General features: G+C 38.1%; 1 protein-coding gene across 13 annotated transcripts in view; it reads left to right on the top strand.

Moving 5' to 3' along the window:
• Nucleotides 1-9,219: 9,219 nt before the first annotated feature.
• Nucleotides 9,220-20,112, top strand: part of LOC147223620 (adhesion G protein-coupled receptor L3) — a 222,742-nt gene continuing 211,849 nt past the window's right edge. For 9 of the 13 annotated variants that reach the window (XM_086165512.1, XM_086165517.1, XM_086165511.1 and 6 more), the window contains exon 1: nucleotides 9,225-9,285. The gene's annotated coding sequence lies outside the window, so the exon portion shown is untranslated. Of the gene's footprint in view, nucleotides 9,286-20,112 lie in introns of all 13 variants that reach the window. The other 4 variants (XM_086165516.1, XM_086165510.1, XM_086165508.1 and 1 more) reach the window with 2 other exon arrangements.

The following is a 20,112-nucleotide window of genomic DNA, read 5'->3' as shown; positions in this document are numbered from 1 at the left end:
GTGTAAGTATATGGTTCTGAGATGGCTATTTGGTTGAGTGGGTAATTCTGACTACTGGTACTTTGGATCTTCAGTGACTGAATTGCACTTCTTGTAAGTTGCTTTGGTTAAAAGCATCTATCAAATGACTGTAATGTAATGCAATGTACATATCCAAACTATCTCAGTATAGCCTCTGACTTTATCATCAAAACTGCTGTGCCACTGATGGACTCACTCTTGATCCAATCCATCCTTGTCACTCCCAAAGAGAACCTAAACATCTTCAACATTTCTACCTCCAGCTATGCCTCCTGTCATTTTTTCAATGCCATTATCTCTAGACTACGCAACATGGCTGGTCTCACAAATGTCTTGTAGTCTTTATCGCAAATCATACCTGACATTTTTCTCCACTCGTTCCAACCTGCTTACACATGTTTCTTCACTTATTTTCCAGTCTCTCCATTACTCTCGACTGACCCCAAGTAATTTAAATTATCCACCGTCTTTGTCTCTGCTCTCTAGCCTCACTTAGATCCTCTCAGATCAATTTCATTCATACATGTACTGTTTTGTGCAGCTAAACTTTATTCCTTCATATGTCTACTTTCTTCCACCTTAATTTTTATCCACCTGCTCCCTGTTCTTACCGCGTTACAGAGTAATCTGCAAACATCATTGTTCATAGAGACTCCTGTCTGACCTTATCAGTCAGCCTATCCATCACCATGTTAAACAAGGAGCTCAGAGCTGATCCCTGATGCAGTCCCAACTCACCTTCTCCTCTGTTACACCCGTGGTGCACTCCTCGCTGTATTCCAGCTCTCACACATGTCCAGCACCTTTCTAACACACTTCTCTACCAATCCAGACTTTCTAAACCAGAACCACAGTTCCTCTCTAAGTACCCTGTCACCCCATTTCTGCATGGGTTTCCTCTGCACCCCCCCCCCCATTCCAAAAACATGCAGCAGCAGGTTAATCAGGTTAATTGCAAAAATTGTGAAAATTACCATGAATGAGTAAGTGAATGTTGTCTGTCTTTGTATGCGGCCCTGCGATTGACTGCTGACCAGTCCAGGGTGTACCCTGCCTTTCGCCCGGTGACAGCTGGGATAGGCTCCAGCATCCCCTGCACCCCTAAGTGCAGGATAAGCAGCAGAAGATGGATGGATGGATGGATGGATAGATGGATGGATGGATGGATGGATGGATGGATGGATGGATGGATGGATGGATGGATGGATGGATGGATAATGAGCTACTTGTAATTGCATACAATGCATTTAAAGCAAGACATTTGTCCTGAGGGTGGATGATAAGTTGGGGTTGAACTTGTTTTCCTTTTTTAAGGGTCTTTATAATGTAATGTGAGCCTTCTCACATGGTTTACCCATTGATCTGTTTAGTTGTTTATTGGGGATGTTACCTTTAACTAACCGGAATGTTTTATTTTGATGCCATTACTCATTAAGGGTGGCTATGGATATCAGCCAAGCATAGATAAGTGAAATCTATGTTTAGTATGTAATAACAATAATAATTAGAGGTTATCCTTTACTTATCCCCGTGGGGAAATTAATTTATTAATTTTTTGAAAAACAAGTATTGTAATAACAGTTAAATACTGGAAATAAAACATGAGAGATATCAGCGATGCTACAAACATATGCAAATACCTTCACTGTATCAGTTTTAAGTTATAACTCTCATTGGCTCTCCATTTTTAGATCTTTAATAATAATAATTTATCCTTTATTAATCCCCCTGGGGAAATTCGTTCTCTGCAATTAACCCATCATGGATGAACCATAAGTAGTAGGCTGCCATCGACCAGCGTCAGGGGAGCAGTTAGGGGTTCAGTGTCTTGCACAAAGCAGGAATGTTTGGTTCCAAAGACGATTGCTCTACCTCCTGCGCCCCACTGCCCCCTATGTCCTTTGTATTTCACTTTAAATTTCAATGGGGCATATTTCCAACTAATGTGAGTTGTTTGTGCCTGTTATGATAAAAAGTGCCATTATTTCTCTAACTATGCTTTTGGTTGCTGAAGAAAGATTCCTATGCAATATGTAAAAAAGGACATTTTACCTCTTAAATTACAGTTCATCTTGAGCAAATGTTTTTTTGTAATTTTTAACATAGTACAAACATTAAAAGTATTGTGCACATACAAATGCCCAACACTTAAATAATACTTTATGAGAAGAAAAGCAACTTATTAAAGTAATTTAGTCCAATAGAATTCCTGCTAAATATATTCTGTTTTTTTAAAAAACACATCTATATCTTTAAATAACCCACAGATATAAACAAAGTTTCCAAAATAAAAATGTGTTCAAATTTTGCCTGTTGTGCAATACTGAAGTGAAATAGCAGACACTGTTCTTAAAACACTGAAATGTGGGATGAGTATGTCTCTTTTTAGCTCAAAGCTCCTTTTTTCCCTTTGTGCCTCCATATGTGCTGCATGCCTTTTTGTTGCAATGAATTTTGATTCTGAAGGAGTTGATGAAACACAGCAAAAGGTCAAATTTCTACAAGCAATTTCTTATTCCAACCAATTTTGTCAATCATATCCTGACTTGGCAACATATTATCTAAAGAATGTAATGGCTGCAAAGAGACATATGATACATTTCAAATAAACCCTCCCAAAGTGTCAAGCTTCAAGTCTTGTAAAACACATTTGCTGAAAGCAAATGCACGGTGACTTCAAATGTTTTCCACAGCCTCGGTCCTTCACACTTTAAATGCAGACGCAGATGCTCAATTCACTAGAAAGAGAGTCGTTGAACAGGCTTTTAATTTCAGCGGACTGACTTATAGATTCATTTTTTCAAGCTTGTGTCAAGATCATTATAGGCCTATTCATTAAGACACAAATTAATCTTAAGTGGATGGCAGCCAAAACTCTGGGGGGATTGTCGTCCATTAAATCATGAAAAAAAAAACATATATGGGTTGTATTCAGTTCATCTTAGTCATCCTAGAAATGTGATATATAAATTCAGTGTCTTCCACCTTTTTCAAAAGAAAAGAACCCACAAGGACACCCACGTAAATAGTCACGACCATCGTGTTAAACACCACCATTTTCTCTGGGTCGTGACGGAGGGCTCCCTGACTAACTTAAGTCAGGCTAGTTTGTGTGTTCTGTTTCTGTTGCAGCGAGTGAAGGAATGTAGGTGTTCCCTGGTGAAGCTTAGGCTTGAAGCAATGTTGAACGTGGGCAGGGATTTGTTCTGTTGATCTTTAAACGCATAAAGACAAATATCTAAGAACCATTGTACTTATGAAATCAGTAAATAAATGGGTCCAGCCCCTCCAAAAAATAACAACAAAAAAAACAATTATGCTTCCCCGTAGCTGCTGAGCTTGTAGTTGGATGAATGTTGGTTGAAGTTGTCATAGCTTTTTGTAACAACTGGAATTGCCCGGTGTTTTGCAGATACTTCACCTCTAATCCAAGATGCTTCTTTCTTTTCAGCACTGAAATATCCTCAGTCCAGTTACTATGACAGGATTCGACAACTAAAATGATGACCTGGATGGCTGAAAATCTTCCTGGATGTAAATGTCGATTGTAAGCACAGTCTCTGAATGTCCAATACCATTATATTATCATCTCACAATATCTTCCTTAGTTTGCGGTGTTACCGAAACAAAGTTTATCATATGAAAAACATCAAAATGTATTGTAAACTTGTGACATTTACGTATTCTATATAAAGATATTTTATAGGTTTCAAGTCCAGTGCCGACTCTGCCTTGAGGTAGACAGGGATGTAGGTATGTCGTTATTCATCCTCAAGGAGGGAATAACAGTTTCAAGGAGTATTCATAAACATCAGGTGAATAATTAAAACGAAGTGATGAGGCATGCAATAAATACTAATGGAATTCTGCACAGCTAAAAGGCCACAATTAGATGTTTTAAGGTGCATGGTGTACACTGTGGTTTGAATTCGACATGACAAAATGGAACAAAGTGGAAGACCGAACCAGCATATCCAACCATTATACATCTCACACATTCATAACTTTTTAGTCTTAAATATTTCTTCTTCAGCTTTGATGTCCAAAATCAGTCAGGTTCCCTATATAGTTGCTGCCCACTTCTTATGAAATATGCCTATTTGAAAGAAATGTGCTGTTTATAGTGGTAAGGGGTTTCCACTTTATAATTGTATAACATGAAGAATAAATACATTAACCCAAAATGTGTCTCTAAAGCCATGATGATAAACTGGTAATGTTTGCAATTCTACAGTGTTCCATTTATTTCTCACTAAACTAAGTGTACAAACAGTGGAAGCAGGGAGTGTCATCACAGAAGCAGTTTAAGCACTGCTGCGTATGTAAGTGTCAGCACTATGGAGATGATAATTCCTAGGCTTGCTAGCATGGATAAACAGGGAAAATGGCTTCTACATTATTGGATTCACTTTGCACAACAACTGTCCCCATAAGCCTTAATTTTCCTGAACAGCTTTGTATTTGGCATGCGTTTCTTACAACAGCATGGTGAGTAGCTGTACAGAGGTTTTATAGTACCGTGCATCACTTTATAGTGTTCAATTATGACCATGTCTCAGGTGCTTAACTCTCTGTATTTAGCAAACCTAATGCTGGCAGCTGGAAATTTAACATTAACATGTCACACAATCATACAAATTGCCATAAAACTCTAATGTTAGTGTTTTGTAAGGAAAAATGTTGAAATGTAGCTATCATTTTAGGTATGACGAGGCTCATGCTTCTCCCACTTCCCCCTGCACATTTTTATCCTTCAACAGTTCTTGCTACTTTACTGATGGCACAGTTATACCTCAACCCTGTTTCTCTGACTTTTTTTATTCTCTGTTTCCCCATTGGAAATAAAACCCTAACATTTCAAGTCAACACAAGTCACTTTTGCATCAATGCAATCATGTAATGCCAAAACAGTCAAGCTGTATGGCGTAAAATCTCGACAGTCAAATCTACTGAATATTTTGCTCATTGTAACATAGGTGCTCAATGACCCCTTAGAACTTACCAGTGAGTGTTAAAACTCATAGTGGACAGGATCAATACATGAATTAGACTTTAATTATGTGTCATGATCATGCTTTGTTATCCTTAAACAAGGCGCAGAAGCAGATAAATGAAAAAATCAAATTACCTTAAGCTGTTGCACTAATGTTTCAAATCAAAATAGAGAATATTTGTAATATCTATGGTCTGCCATTCATAATCCTTTGTTTCTTGAATAACACGGCCATTTGGAGAACCCCGTCTTGTTAAGTAGCCTCTAATGTATCAAAATATTTAAATGATATTTAAAGTTATTTAAATAAATAATACAATGTGGCAAACACAGGTTACTTATGTTAATCTTTGTGTAGGCCTTTTTCACCCAGCATTTTATCAGGGATTTACCCACAGTGCTGAAACATACTGACAATCTAGGTTGGATCAGGCATTCAACCATTTCTAACCAACCAGCTCCATAGTGCAAAGGCTTTGTGATCACACAGCAGGCCTGTGTGTGACATAGTAGGCCTTTGTTTCGTGGATTAATTATAAGAGCGTATTTTTGACTTCAACATGTGACTGGCATCAGATATTCGCTACTGAAGAAATGTCATTCATAAATGGGACCACGTCCATGATACAAAATGTCTAACTGGAGAAATAATTACATTGTCAAAGTAAGTGTCCTGTCCAAAACATTGCAAATTCTTCAGTGTGATGTTGGGATCTTGTCTTAGATCCTGCACAGAAAATCTGCTACACTACATGTGTTAAAGGGCAACAAAATCTTTACCCTGGCCTGACCAGAATTTATGAGTGGAAAGGGTCTCATGTTAATGGTAACTTCATATCCTAATGGAGATTAACCAGGAAGAAAATAATAAAAAAAACAGATTAAAAAGATGCAAATACAGTTGTGGTAACACACACTTTTTGATAGTTACTGTACTGAGAAGATAATGTTGCAGATTAAAAATCATCAAGTGATCTAACTAATCACAGCAAAATGAAGAATAAAGTTTGGTTTTGAGACTAATTATGGATTTATTTATCTGTCAAGTAAAATGGAAGTGACATTTTATGTAACTCGCAACCTGTAACTTTAAGAATACAATAGACTTTTGTTGCAGTTAGCTTCAAGCTCTGTAAGATGCTCGGTATGAAAATAAAATTAAAAAAAAACAACGGCATTTGCTAAAAAAAGTAGAACAGAAGATAATCTAAGTCTAATATAAATCATCTAAGTCTAACTCTAACTCAAACTCAAATTTCCCTAATGGTGATCAATAAAATATTATCTTAACAAGAAAATTTCAACAATCAAACCTTAGATATGGATACTATGAATACTTATAAAATGTCATGAAAATGTATTGAATTATGTTGAATTACAGTGGGGACATTAATGTGGAGTGATGGTAGATGTGGCAGCAGATACTTAAGCAAGAACACTGAATGGCTTAACCATTTACATATATAGGTAGCAACAGAAATGCAGATATTTAATCTTTGGGTTAATCTGTAAATGCAATCCCTGGCAAACATTGGAAGATGGTTCATCAATTATTCAAACAAAGATATTGAACAGCAGCTTTAAGTGGTACATAAGCCTAAAGGGTAAAATACAGATCAGGGGATGGAGTTTCCCTTTTTAACTTTAATAACTGTGACTCATATTTGATGTGGGCGTTCACCTAAACTTAAAATTACAAGTTTTCTTTACATGTAATTCCTTACAGTATACTTTATTCAAAATAAAAACTTGTAATCTGGCCAATGTAATGTTATTCCTGTCATGGGGAAATTTAGTGCTGAGTTAAACTGAAGATGTCTTTTCTAGCATGAAGTAAGGAACTAATCCATCTTCAATCATTTCACTGTTAATGAAAGATTGTGAATATCGTGTATTTAATGCTGCTTAATTTTTAACATCATAAATGCTGATTTAGTCAGAGGAGACTGTTGTCTCATCAATTGTATTACTGTGTTTTACAGCTCAAGTCCCTATCCATTGCAAAAAACTTATTCAAAATGACTAATCATTAGAATTACATTAATTATTTACTGGATATATCCAAGTTTAACTTCAGTTCGGTTCTGGTAAAACTGCTACATTCTCACAGTTCAAAGAAAATTTCCTCTGGCTATCATGATTTTTTTCAATAAAACTGGCAGGGTCCTACTTGCAAACATTTCCCATGTTTTGAAACGCTTTTCCATTTCAACGGAGGAAGCGCAAAGCTGTTTATACATTTATCATGAGTGTGCTATTCACAAGATAAAAAGAAGCTGATGTAGAGCTGACTGGTGTTCTATTAGTTTCTTGGCATCTGCATCTCCAATACTGGTGTAGCTGTTATGTTAAAGCAAACGTGGATATTTTGATATTTTAGTGATATTTTGTTATGGCATGGCATTTAAGGTGTTGCTTTGAAACTACCTGGTTTATGCAAGAGTAATGGCAGCCAGCTTTGGTCAGTGCTTCACATGAAGAAATCCATTTGTGTCTAAGATGCGTTGGAAGCGGCACCAGTGAGAGATAATGCTGCATCTTTTCAAACGCATGCACTGAGCTATTTTTTTCCATCTTACTGCTGGATGGGTCAAGGCTCAGATAGGTAACAGAAAAAACTGTGTTTCCACAGGTCTGCGGTCTGAAGAGCTAATTAGTATTACAATAACTGAGTGATTGGGGGGATTATGTGTTGACTGCACTCAGGATAACAGAACAATTCACCAGCCATCGAGAAGCTACGGCTGTTCTAATCAATTCCATAAGTTTCATAGTGATTGTATTTCATGATAATTTATATGTGACAGTGAATACAGGCTTAATTGTCCTTTTTCTGCTGAAATCACTGTATAATAATAAGAATAATCATGGACGATAGTGGCCATAGCTAGACAAAGATGCAGGATTTTTTTTGGCTGCCCCCTCTGTTTAAATGATACCAAAACAGAAAAGTTAATTCACTTTGACACAATGCTGTATGAATAACACAATGAAAACCTGAAAAAACATGCACCTCAACTTTCCAGAAAGCTACAATACTACAGTAAAAGAGACAAGACAAATCCATCAACAGATATATTTGCAAAGCTACATTTCAAATTTCAGTTAGTTATTTCTAAAATGATATACAAAACAAAAATTCTAATTAATAAAATGTAAAATTTACAGAGATTTTTAGTGAGCCTTGAACATCTTCCTATATCCTCTGATAAACAAATGATCAAATCAATGATCAAATCCGAGACAAATATCCATTCCAATAGTTGTATATGATCATCTTTACATTTCTTATTGAACATGCATGACATTTTACCCAGCACACCTTAAAAGTATTTTTCAATTTTTTCCCCTTCCACTGAAAATTCAACACACTGTATTTCCTCTAACAAAGAAACGACATATGTGAGACACTTCTCTCTACCATCGGTTAGGTTTTTCAAGAATCTTTTGTGCAGTGGAGGCGGTGGATTTGGCATAAATATTGCAGTCACACGCGCACAGAAAGAATGCAATATAACACAGGTCTGCTTGCCAGCCTCGGGCGAAAAATACTGGAGGTAGAGGCTTTGGGTTGCAGCATGTTATCTGGTGTTTGCTGCTAGGTGGAGCCCGAGTATACAGCGAGAGCGGCATCCACATCCGAGCTTTTCCTCTCACCTTACAGGCTTTCCAAACGCTCGCTCGCCGCACAGAATCACTCTTAGCCAGTGCGCGCAATTGGTTTGTTATAGACGCGTCGAGCTCAGTTTTTGGACCAAAACAACAACTTCTCCCAACGAACATCCCCTCTTCACTCTTAATTCTTCAGGATACTCTTTTTTTTTTTGTTGCTCCCAACCCCCTCCGCGTGTGTTCGTGAGAGTCGAGGGCTGCTACTGGCGTTTTCCCCGTCCAGTTTACAAGGGACGTGATGTAGCCCCCGCAAAGAAGGACGCCCTGTGCCATAAAGGGATGTAAGGGACAGTTCCGTGGATACAACACGCGGGGGGGGGAAGCCGCAGTTTTCTCCGGCGACATCACCGGGGCCCGATTAAATTGAGGCGATTTCACGAGGATATCGAGGGGGGAAAAGGGCGAGCGTCAGGAGGCAACTATTTGGATTTTGCTCTCTGCTTTCGACCCCTTTCACTGGCACGCCGCGCGTCAAGACAGCACCCAACGATCGAGAGACAGTTAGGTTACCAATTTCACTTTTGAATGAAAGGACGCGACCTTTTTTTTTTTTTTTTTTTTTTTTTTTTTTTTTTATACCAGTCGCCTCTGGATAACCGGTAAGTCGCTGCCGCGCCGTTCGCGCGCAATATATACGATTATTTACAGATTCAGCTCCGGGCGATAATAACGTTGACGCGTGGAGCCCCGCAGCAGCGGCGGCGGGTGTCAGTCCTGGCGTGCGCCCGATTAATGGGCCGTCGGTGCGTTCAGGTGTAATCTGCTCCGATGAGCGCGCCACATACTAATAGCCAATGTGAACATTTCCTGTTGCAGTAATTAATCCCCTCTGTGTGAAACGGGGATTTTACGTATCCTGGCAAATGGAGTATTGAAAGATCGTTTTGGAGATATACATGGTGCAAAAATCGCCTCCGTAAGTTGCTCAATTGACAAGTTTGTGCGTTTTGACACGGCTGCAATGTGATTTTCACCACCGGCCCTGGGGTGTGTGGATTTTCATTCGTTCATTGATTTGCAGTTAATTTTCTGTTCATTTGGCAGGGAATCACTTGGTTGATAGGCGATGGAATCATCTACTTGTAATTCTCATATGGTCGATACATTTATATGAAAGTGGCTACCAGAGTTTTTTTTATGCTGAACGTTTGAAATGTTGTATCATTCATATAATCTTACCTGAAAGCACTCCAGATTAGGTGACATATAATTTTTGTGAATGCACCATCTTTCACATCCAATTTCAGAAATCAATACTTCCTCCCCTGGAGAGTGTAAAGTTTTCATATTTGACAAAACTGTACCAACAGTACGCTTCATTTTTATCTTTCTTTACTGTCTTGAATCAGATAAATGTCACTTTTTGTGTAATAGATACAAGGGTGTAGAACCGATAGCAGCTGGCATGATGCCGGAGGAGACTGGCTCTCTGTGATAATACAATTGTTTCGTTCCCTTCATGGGAACTGTTACAATCAACTGTGGGATGAGAAGATGTTGAGCATGAGTCACTGCTGACTGACAGGCTCATATCGACTTTAAGTGAGAAATAGTTTAAGAACAGAGAAATATTGAAGAATGGAAGAACAGCCTTTAAACTAGGAAGGGGTATGTACAGGTCCACATGTTGTTATTTGACAAAATGATGAATAATTCGTCACTCTTTGTGGCTATACAATAGCCAGGCTTTCTACGAGAGAATGCGGTGTTTTAAGAGGATTCTTATCATGTCCAGAGCATTTGCCCATGAGAGAAGGGCCTCCAGTGACACATTTGAAAACAACAGTTGTCAATTACTGACCATCCCTCAATTTAATTGTAAATGATAAGAGGAAAAAAGCTCCTTATCCTTTTATATGTTTCAATTTATTGGTTTATGTTAATTACATTCCACTGTCAATCTTCTCTCTTGAAGAGGAAAAATGTAATTTAGAAATTATAGACATGGCCTCCCCCTTCAGATCGGGTAAATTGTCTGTTCACGTTCCGCATGCTCTGACACAACGCATGTTGTCATGTTCACAAGTTCTTATGTTCCGCAGCAAAAATCAACTCTTTCTTCTTTTGCAATATTTCTTTTTTTTATTCTGCTGTCTTATAATGAGTACATTTTCGGCCTGTTTATGAAACATGACTTTCAATTCTGACTCGCTGAGTGTGTTCCGGAGCCAACGCCACAAACTCTGTATTGTTCCTGTTTCCGCTGCAACTTCACCACTATGACTTCAACCTGCTTTGACCAGGTTGAAGTCATAGTCTCTTTGTTTTTTTGCTTCTTTTTATTTCCACGTCAACCTGCTTTGACCAGGTTGAAGTCAAAGTCGCTTTGTTTTTTTTTTTTTTTTTTTGCTTCTTTTTATTTCCACTTCCATTTATTTGATCCCGTTTTGGGCTTTTGCTGAATCCTGTACAGTATTGCTGTAGGAATAGAAATAGACTCGTCCATTTTCTTCATCAGATATTTATGTCTGATACGGTGTTGAGGCTCATTTGCAATTTGACTGGTGTAATTTTTAATTTTCAATTGTTTTCAATTTTATTGAACTTTATTAATCCCTTGCGGGAAATTCTTCTCTGCATTTAACCCGTCATGGATGAACCATGAGCATTTGGCAGCCATGTAGCAGCAGCGTCTTGCTCGATAACACATAAACACAGTAGGAGGAGCCGGGAATTGAACCAGGAATGTCCAATTCCAAGGACAATTGCCATGCAGCCCCCATTACTGTGTAACAGTTTTGATTACCATCCCTCTAATATTATTTTTAATTTCTTCGATGTCATATTCTTGCCTTGTAAGCCATAAGTTTCCTGAAGAACAGCTATTGCAGGTTTTAAAATAAAATTTGAAATATTTAAAATAATAAAGCCAACATATTTCCCAGTGCAATTAGTGTAATTGGTGTAGGTAATATTCTAAATTTCCCAAATCTTTGCAGTAATTTATCTTTGGTGACATGATCGAGCACTAACTGTTGTCGGTGAAAAAGGAAGGTACTTTGTGAACAAATCCTTTTTAGGACTCAGGTTTTACGTGTTCAATTTTCAAGGTCATGTGCTGTGTTTTCATACCTCATGGCCTGATTGGGTTGTTTGCTTTATGATCTTCATATTTGTCTGTATTTTCTTCAGCTAGTGCACAATTGCAATGCACGAGCACATGCAATTTGTATTAAGGGGTTTTATTTGTCGAAGTTGGAAACATGGTTCACTACAGATGGGAATAACAAAGCCAGTTATTAAACTCATTCCTCTTTTATTAATTTGTAACCAGTGGTGTTCAGTCCAAGCAAACTTTATGGTTTCCATGGCAACTGCTTCGACTGGCCTCTTTCCAACATGGAGACTGCATCAATGCTGGACTCAGTTTGCAGGGTGAAGGTACAGCCGCGTGTCGCAGACTCTCCCACTGAGCTCAGCTGAAAGCTAGATGACAGGGCATTTCAAGTGTGTGTTTCCTGTCGAGCTAATATGGTGGCTGGATTTATGCATTTAGTCAATCAACAGAAAATAATTAAAAACATTAAAAATCACTCTGTTTTTGAAATCTTAATATATAGACAGCCTCTATGTTAAAAACGTAAATTTGCTGCTAACCTCACTTTATATGGCAATTATTGAAGTGCTTTGTTTTTTGTTATTGGATTGAGTGTGGTTTTAAGGCATTGTCATCTCGGGATATTTGGCAGTCATGCATTATCGTCCTATTGTGGTGTGTGGTCAAAAAAAAAAGAATCTTTTGCATACATAAGAATAATTGATACTGTTTGTGAATTTAAGTGACAGACTTCACGTTTAGTTGAGTGGATGGAAGAACATTGTAAATGCTTTGAAAATATTAAATTTCATTCATACTGCTTATCCCACACTCAGGGTCATGGTGATCTAGTCACCTGCCATCCTAGTGCCACATTTAGAGACATACAACCATTCTCACCTGGACAATTTAGAGTCCTCAATTGAGCTACTGCATTCCTGGGACTGAGTGAGGAAACCCATGGAGGCATGGGGAGAACATGCAAACTCCACGCAGAGAAGACTCCCGAGGCAAATATTTTGTGTAGCTATCACTATTAGTGGTATCTATTTGCATTATGTATCTTGTCCAAACATAATCTTGACATCTACCTTTGTTTAGCTCAGGGGTGTTTTTGTATGATGAAAGTTAAACATTTCTTGGACTTCAGTTTAAAATTAACATTTTTATTGAATGTGATGCGTCTTTTTCAAAAGCTCTGAAACAGTTTAGCCTCATCACGAGCAGCAATCCAACAGCTGTTCAATCAGAATTGATTTACAGCCTGTCTGAGTGATACATTTCATCACTTTCATGCCTGTTGAATATGAAGTTAATCAGTGGATGGCATCCTGGACAACTTGCAGCAGCAGAAGTATGATGCTCTATACTTGTATGATGATTTTTACCTTATTGCCTTTTTTTTACTTTGTTTCAATTTTCTCATAAAAATACATTCCAGACACCAGTCTTTTGCTAAATAAGACAAGAGTACTGAGGGTACTGACTTTATCGTACCGTGTGTGTGTGTGTGTGTGTGTGTGTGTGTGTGTGTGTGTGTGTGTGTGTGTGTGTGTGTGTGTGTGTGTGTGTGTGTGTGTGTGTGTGTGTGTGTGTGTGTCTTTTCCAAGCCCCGAAAGACAAGCGTTATCAGGCCTTTAGGAAAGAGACAGGTTGGTCTGCTGGGTCCTTACACGTGTAGAAATGTCACAGAAGAAGAAAAGCACAGGCGAAAAATAAAAAATAGAAAGGGAAGGTCCTTGGGGTCTATACTTTTAACACTTTAGCTGTCCAGTCTCATAAAAAGCTTGGATCCAAAAGCTGTGTCTTTGACAGAAGCTTTCAAAACTCGTATAAGCAATAAATCGTGGAAAGGAGGGTTATGGAGACATTATATGGTGCCTGAATAAAAGAGACGGGAATTGTTTCTGGATTCTTTGCATCTGTACTGAGTGGCCCCAGTGTTTATGATTAAGTGGAAGAGAACAAGTAAACAAAATGGAAAACTGCAATAAGATTTAAATTGTCATTTTGTTGGGTGTTTAATGTCGTATAGAAATGTACAATTTACCAGTGATTAAAACAAAAAAATTACACATTGGTTGGGACCCAACAGGACCCATCATCGTACACAGATTTGACATCAGTATGCCAGTGAAAAAGAACTCATAACATTATTTAAGAAAAAAAAATCTCTGTCAGTATCCATGGTTGTGCAGTGGTTAGTGCTTCGGCCTCACGGCACGGAGGAACCTGGTTTGATTCCAACAAGGGGACCTTTCTGTGTGGAGTTTACATGTTCTCCGTGTGATTTCAGTGCCACATTTAGAGACATACAACCATTCTTGTCCTGACAATTTAGAGTCCTTGATTAAGCTACTGCATTCCTGGGACCGAGTGAGGAAACCCATGCAGACATGGGGAGAACATGCAAACTCCATGTAGAGGCCTTCTGAGGTGAATATTTTCTGTAGCTCTCCCTAACAGTATGTCATTAGTGATATCTGTTTGTATTATTTATCTTGTCCAATCGGAATCTTGACATCTACCTTTGTTCAGCTCGGGTGTGGTTTTGTGTGATGAAAGTTAAACATTTCTTGGACTTTGGTTTAAAATTAACATTTTTATTGAATGTGATGCGTCTTTTTCAAAAGCTCTGAAATAGTTTACCCTCATCACAAGTAGTAATTCAACAGCGGCTCAATCTAAATTGATTTACAGCCTGTCTGAGTGATACATTTCATCACTTTAATGCCTGTTGAATATGAAGTTAATCACTGGATGGCATCCTGGACAACTTGCAGCAGCAGAAATATGATGGTGTGTATTTGTGTGATGATTTTTACCTTGTTGCCTTTTTACCTTGTGCGACAAGGGGACCTTTCTGTTTGGAGTTTGCATGTTCTCTCCGTGTCTGCGTGGGTTTTCTCCGGGTCCTCCGGTTTCCTCCCACAGTCCAAAAACATGCAGCAGGTTAATACGAAAAAATTGGGAAAATTACCCTACATGAGTGAGTCAATGTTGTCTGTCTTTGTATGTGGCCCTGCGATTGACTGGTGACCAGTCCAGGGTGTACCCCGCCTCTCACCTGATGACCATTGGGATAGGCTCCAGCATCCCCCCGCGACCCTGAGTGCAGGATAAGCGGTAGACGATAAATGGATGGATGGATGGATGGATGGATGGATGGATGGATGGATGGATGTCAGTATCCCACATAATCAGTGCGCTTGACACATTGCCTGGTAAGCAATGTAGCATGAAAGCAACTGTCAGGAATATGCTCTGAGGCAGTTGCATTTGTTTCTTGTTTCCTCTGCTGAGGTTAGTGACTAACTTCCCGTATTTGCCTAGAAAAAAAGTTCCACTTGAGTCACACTGTAGTTCTGTTGGCTGTTCTTTGTGTCTCAATCAACTTTCGCCTTTATGTTCTGAAGGCGTCACCTAGAATTTGCACAATATCTAAATAACATAAAATAGGTTAAGATAGTCCTTTATTAGTCCAGCAGTAGGGACATTCACAGTGTTACCAGCAAGGACAAAGCACACTATCTTTTTTACCTGCTATTATTTTGAAAACAGAAAAAAATGATACTGGCACTTATATATAATCATAAAAGCCAATACAATCTGGAGGGGGTATGGTGCAGGAGGTAGCAATCATTTTTGGAATTGAGCATTCCTGCCCTTTATTTCGGCTCCTCCTAATGTGTCGAAGTGTTGTTGAGCACGACAATGAACCCCTAACTGCGCTGCCCAAATATCATGACTAAATATCAAGAAAACCCTTTTTTCTGTGTGCTGGCTTGATAAAATCCTATAAAATCAACATTATCAACTACATGTACCTAACTATTTCAACAGTCACTGGAATTTAGAGTGAGTATAATCAATCACTTCTTCTCCCTTTGGATGATTCAAACAATCATAAAGCAGCGGGGATTAAGGCTAAGATGTGTGGAGGGAAAAAAAAGTGATCAGGAACCCTTTTTCTGTATTGATTTTGTACAATGATCTCTACGCAGGCTGGGAAATAACGTTGTAATAATCAATAAAAATAAATGAACAGAGTGTGCCTCCAGCATAATGAAGCTTTGTTTTTTAGTGGCTGGTGAGCAACATTTTATAAGAATCTTCATTAAATATTTCCACCACAGCATCACTGATTTGGCCTCGATTTAACACTAATTTTCAGGTTAATTTAATCATATCCAAGCAATTTGTTACTAATTTTAAGATAATTTATTGTTTACTTTAGTAAGCCATAGCTTACTAATTCTGTTGTAATTTCCTAATTTTTTCCTCACTTTTTCATTAATTTCATGATTATTAATTATGTAAACTCATGACATTTTCCCCTGATAATTTAAAAACTGGATAAAGAAGTTGTTTTTTGGGTGGCATGAGTTTTGAACATAAGAGCGATTTTAATCAAGCTTTCTACCTGAGATACTAAGTACTGATATTTGTACTAAATTTTTAATGCAGACCAAAACAAAACCAACAAAAATTCCCTGACTGCCCTATTGTTGTTATCCAATATCCGATGATACATTTAGCAACCACATTGGAATGAAAGAATGGAGGTTTGAATTATCTCTTTTAGGGTATTTTATTTCAAAGTAGTGATCAGTACAAATATTTGACCAAGAAAATGGTTTGGGTCTTCAATAATTTTTCTGTTGCTTACATCACAGCACAACAACCTTTGCCATGTTCTGAACTGACATGTCACTTTCATAATTAATCTCATATCTTCTTCTAATAAAGGCCTGCAAGGCTACATTTTCAAGCTCAAGTATACACATTAGCATCACTGCTGTAAGTGTACTTTTAATGTCTCTGACTGCAGTTTTAATTATCAGCAAGCCACCCCTCCACCCTCAATTTGACACTTTATTAGGTTGTCCCTAGGGGGTCAAAACACTTAGCGGGGACCTTTTAACGCTAACATCTTCTGCCAGAATAGATGCAAAAGATGCATGCCAAGGAGGACATCAGCACAAAGCATTACCTAGTTTCAGTCACAAATGTAGAGAAGCATTCATTTTTTTGTTGCAAATCGTGATTTATCTTCTGCAAAGTATTTCTGTCAAGAATGTTGATAAGATGGAGATAACATTGACAAAGGTTTTTGGTCAAGGACCTCTGGAGGAATGCTGACCAGTTACTTATGATTAAATCATTTGCCTCCTCCACCATTAATCGGCATTGATGTTTAAAGCTATTACATCTTAATTTGAAAAATGAGAAACCATATTTTTCATGTCATATATTTGACCGGTATTTTACCTTGGAGGGGGTGGTGCAAGGGAAATTAATTGGAGTAATTACTTGGGTGCAAATATGAACCTAAAATTCCACATTTACAGCAATCAAAATTTCTCTCACCACTCTTGTGGTGGCGTTAAACTGTATTTCAAAGCCTGACATTTCCGTAGTATATTGAGTACATTTATTCTGTTCCAATATGTAATTGTTTGTGTGCATTTTACTGTATGATGCCAAGTTTGTCCACAACAATATCAGCCGTAGCTTTGTTTTGAGAGGTTTTCTCCACTGAAGTCCAGCGAGGAGAACTCAAACAAAGATGCAATGCTTCTCAGAGACTGAAGCCTCTAAAAGAAGTTAATTTATGGCCTGTTTGGGAGGCAGGTTTGGGGTTGAATACATAATTAGGTCGTGCACCTGCAGCCGCATACAAATGAATGGAAATAATGACTGTTAGTATTTACGCCTCCCAAAACCACTGGGACCTCCTGATCTGAACACTAATTGGCCAGCAAAGAGAGATGAAGATAGCATCCTTGTTCGCAGGCTGCTGCATCTGAAAATATCAGGTGCACATTTGTGCTTAGCAAATTTACAACTCCAGTTTTACATTATCTGTCATAAATATTCTCCCTCAACCAATAATTGAAAAAAATTCATTTCATTTTTTGTCAAATTAAGCAGTTCAGTATAATTACTGAAAGAAAATACACATTTATGGATCCCTTTTAAGCTGTCCATCTTGTCAATGCAGACAGATATTATTGCTCCTTTTTGGTTTAACAACCCAAATGTGCCAGTCACTGAAAGATAAAAAAGTACTGATTTTTCAAAAGTGTGGTGTTTATAGGAAACAGAATATTTTTCCAATGCGTTTCATTTTTTGGGATGCTGAATTTCTTTTATTCTTTCAGCCCTCTAGCTCAAGACTTAGTCATGAAACACAAAGCATAGATGATGTATAAAATATTGATTACAGTATCCTTCTGAATGTTTTTTAAATCAGAGTACATCTCATGCTATTCATTCTTGATAAGATTAACACAGGGTAGATGTTTTTGCAGGGTGATAATTAAAGTGTTTTCATACAGGTGGATGGCTTTACAATGGAAGAGTTAAGCTATTATGTGAGATTGTTTCTTCTTTTCTTAATTAAGCCAAGGGATATTTGTCATGCATTAAAGGAGAGCTTATTCAATGAGATGATCAGAATCTAATTCCACTTGTGACTCCAAAATGTATTACTGCATTTCAGCATCTCCCTGTGCATTTGTGACTTAATTGATTTTCCCAATCGATTGCCCAGGATTGAATGTAGGAGTTGTGGGAGTTGGAGCAAGGCTGACTGCCCCCGCTCTTCAAGACTAGTCCCTTGTTTGTTCCTGTCTTTAAGAGCTTCTGCTCATTGGAACAGGGAGTTAAAAAGCTGCAGATGCTTGCTATCATGGCTGTTATAAGGCTTGTATATGGACATGCAGAAAGATATGTCTGGGTAATATAAACTTCTCTGCCAGCCCTTTGTCTCCTCTGCAATGGAGATGACTAAATTGATGCACCGCCCCAGTGGAGCAAAACCGTTTAAATGACAACACATTTTTGTCTCACCTTGAACTTAATTGACTGCCTGAAAGCTGGCGTTTGAAAAGTGCTGACAGGATGACTTCTCTTGTTTGGAAACAGTGGCCATTGACAGGCCCTGCTCTGTGTTGTTTTCCCACTCTTGTCACACCAAGATACACAAGGACTCATAGGCTCTTGTAACTCAGTGAGCTATGAATGGTTTATGTTACACGTATTACTTCTAATGGGCTTAATGTCTGTATGCATTAGCATGTATCACATGTCTGAAGGGAGGAAATGGAAAATATGCTCTTTACTATTCGTGTGTGAACTAGTCATGTTTGCTTAATACTAGCTTTGAAGTTCCTTTGAACATAACATTTCTAATTTGGTTGTAGTGTATTCATATATATTGAGTATTGTCTAAATGCATTTTGTCATGTATACCAGAAAATATTCAGATTCATAGTTTTACTTACTATCATTGTAGCAATATGACTTATTTTTTGCTTTTGTAATGCTTCAGTTTTTTTGTAGTAAATTGTCCTACTTTCCTTTATTTTCTTTGTTGCTGTTTTATCACGAGGAAAAGGCCAACATTTAAGTAGAACAAAAGAAATTAAATGATCAAAACATTTCTTGAAACCATCAGGCAGAAATTGCAGGTAAAAGACCAATTGATGCTATAATATACCTGAGAAATTACCAAATAAGAGAGGGGATACCATGAGACAGTGACAAATAAAGCAATAAAAAGTAGTGGGACAAAAAAATCGCTTGATAGGTTTATCGGTTTAGGTCAATACCATTGAGATAATACCTAAAAATGAGGAAAGCATGCTTAAATTTATCTTACTCTCTCATCATTAACATTAATACCAGAGCGCATTTACAATCATCAGTAATCTATTACTAAAAAGCAAGATACAAATGAATTAAACCAAAGCTGGAAGTATAATTCAGATATTCCTTAATTTGCAAGAAACATGCTCAGTCATGTATTTGTTTTGTGTATTTGCATGTGGTTTTTCGTACCTGGATGGAAATCAACAGAAAAAGAGCAGAAAAAGCAATCATTAGGGCAAATGATGACAAGAACCGTAAGTTTATGGCCCAAATGTCCAGACGGGTCTCCTACATATGTGATAGGTTGAAGACTGGGTCGCAGTTATACAGTTACTGGCATCCCCTACACCCATCCACTAATACACTGTTCTTGTTTGTGATGCTGAGCCACCAGGGTGCAATGGTGGCAACTCAGGGATTTCTTAGATGGAAGCCATAAGACTGTAATCAGTCATTATGTCAGAAGTGAACCCCCTGAGCACGGCTCCAGCTCATTCAGCCAAATAATAAGCAACAGACAACGGCGCCACCGTACAAGCACGAAAAGGGCCCCTGCAGGCAAAGAGCTGGAATGGGGCGGATCCATATCATCTGGCTAAGCACGGACCATCACCTTGGTTCAAGGGCTGGATTGAGCTTTTCATACAATGGACTTTTGGCCTATTTCTCACAATCCTCCCACAGTTCACGGGAATTCATCTTGAGGTACTATCAAGCAGGTTTTCGTGAGACA

The sequence above is a fragment of the Fistularia commersonii genome, chromosome 19 (genome assembly GCF_037954325.1).
Source record: "Fistularia commersonii isolate RoL2024-O1a breed Wild chromosome 19, RoL_Fcom_v1.0, whole genome shotgun sequence".
Lineage (NCBI taxonomy): Eukaryota > Metazoa > Chordata > Actinopteri > Syngnathiformes > Fistulariidae > Fistularia > Fistularia commersonii.
Note: the sequence above shows the minus strand (reverse complement) of the source record. Positions and strands in the feature narration are given on the sequence as shown.